We start from the raw sequence: 2529 nt of genomic DNA on the forward strand, positions 1-2529 counted from the left end.
AAGAAACATCCCTCAGGAAATATTTGAACAATAATTAATGTAGTCTTCGTCTGTCGCTGTCATCAGAGCTCATTTGAATGTGTTTTGAATGATGAATTCTGGGATATTCCCCTCAGATCTGAGTATCATCGTCTAACCGGAAACGCTCTCTCAAAGTTACGAATTTATGCAAAAATCAATTCTATAAGGGCTTTAAACAACAGTCAACACGTTTGAGGAACTCCCTCAGAATCGGTGTATTTATCTCTAAATATTAAGGTTGTCTTTTCCATTTGTAAACATTTCTTTCAGCCAATATATGTTTGGTGTGTATACAGTTTATTTATTTAAAATAAGCTTCTATATTTTCTTTTGTTTTCTTTTTTATAAGAATATGCAAAAACGACTACTACTACTACTACTGATACTACTAATACTGATACTACAACAATGACTACTACTACTGATACTACTAATACTGATACTACAACAATGACTACTACTACTATGTCTACTAATACTGATACTACAAAAATGACTACTACTACTGATACTACTAATACTGATACTACAACAATGACTACTACTACTATGTCTACTAATACTGATACTACAACAATGACTACTACTACTGATACTACTAATACTGATACTACAACAATGACTACTACTACTGATACTACTAATACTGATACTACAACAATGACTACTACTACTGATACTACTACAAAGTCTGCTACAACTACTACAACAATGTCTACTACTACTACCGCAATCATTGCTACTACATCTACATCGACAACATCTACTACTGATACTACTACACCAACAATGACTACTACTACTGATACTACTACAGCCACAACCACGACTACTACTAATATGTCTGCTAATACTGACACTACTACAACGACTACTACTACTAATACTGATACTACAACAATGACTACTACTACTGATACTACTAATACTGATACTACAACAGAGTCTGCTACAACTACTACAACAATGTCTACTACTACTACTACCGCAATCATTGCTACTACATGTACATCGACAACATCTACTACTGATACTACTACACCAACAACGACTACTACTACTGGTACTACTACAGCCACAACCACGACTACTACTACTATGTCTACTAATACTGACACTACTACAACAATGACTACTACTACTGATACTACTAATACTGATACTACAACAATGACTACTACTACTGATACTACTACAGCCACAACCACGACTACTACTAATATGTCTACTAATACTGACACTACTACAACAACTACTACTACTAATACTGATACTACAACAATGACTACTACTACTGATACTACTAATACTGATACTACAACAGAGTCTGCTACAACTACTACAACAATGTCTACTACTACTACTACCGCAATTATTGCTACTACATGTACATCGACAACATCTACTACTGATACTACTACAGCCACAACCACGACTACCACTACTATGTCTACTAATACTGATACGACTACAACAATGACTACTACTACTGATACTACTACAGCCACAACCATGACTACTACAGTGTCTACTAATAATGATACGACAATGAGGAGATAACAGGAGGACAAGTCAAAACAGTAATAATAATAATGATAACAAAAGTAAAAGTAATACCATTAGTGATAAAAGTGACGAGGTGTGTATACAATTTAAAGTGCACCTGTTATGCACAAATCACTTCTATAAGGGGTTTAAACACAGTTGTGTGTCAGCAGTGTGTGACTATAACTATCTTCAAATGGTCAACATGAATTAATTGTATTGATTATAATCAGACTTGATGGAAACAATTTGCTGAAACACTTTGATTGACATTCTACCATAGTATGATGTCATCAGAGGGGGAAAGCCCCGCCCCCTAGTCACCATCTCTCAATCATTAGTATAGGACGTCAGTCTTGTTATGAATCTGCCACTATGCTGACACACAGGCGTTTATAGCTCCGCCCTCTTCTGGAAAAGAGCCCAATCTCATTTGCATTTAAAGCGACAGTCACCAAAACATCACACTATTAAGATCAAAGACTAAAAGGGTCAGTTTCAGAGAGTTATAAACATTATCTGTCGAGAATTTTCAGTTGAAACTTCACAAACTCATCAGAGACTTATTTTACATCTTGTTGAATCAGGCATAGCAGCTCCCCTTTAAATAAACGATACGTTTAGCCGTACATTCATAATAATAATCATTCAGCAAGTGTATGTTATGAGAGAGCTGACGCTGGTTAATGAGTGGCGGTTGTGCCGCGGTGTCACATGACCTGTGATGTCATCAGACAGGCATTCAGGGTCGGCCGCATCTTCTCTGGAGCCAGACGGGAAGTGGAGAGAGAGACACGGCTCCTGCTTCCTGTGCAGTGATGTCATGGGGGCCACTGGAGCGGGTGTGGCCCTCGCAGGCATCTCTGTGGCGACCCCTGGGGCCCCTATTGTCCCCGCATGTGTGTGTGTGTCTTTGTTCAGGGTTAATATGTGCCACTGCTCTCATTACACACGCACGCACAG

The 2529-nt window shown here is 37.9% G+C and overlaps 1 long non-coding RNA gene across 1 annotated transcript in view; it reads right to left on the reverse strand.

The window, feature by feature from the left end:
• Positions 1 to 304: 304 nt before the first annotated feature.
• Positions 305 to 2529, reverse strand: part of LOC141380578 (uncharacterized) — a 6640-nt gene continuing 4415 nt past the window's right edge. The window contains exon 3 of the long non-coding RNA XR_012398830.1: positions 305 to 2529. This exon is cut by the window's right edge and continues 533 nt beyond it. This is a non-coding gene — a long non-coding RNA (uncharacterized lncRNA).

This window comes from Danio rerio, chromosome 23 (assembly GCF_049306965.1).
Source record: "Danio rerio strain Tuebingen ecotype United States chromosome 23, GRCz12tu, whole genome shotgun sequence".
Taxonomy (NCBI): domain Eukaryota; kingdom Metazoa; phylum Chordata; class Actinopteri; order Cypriniformes; family Danionidae; genus Danio; species Danio rerio.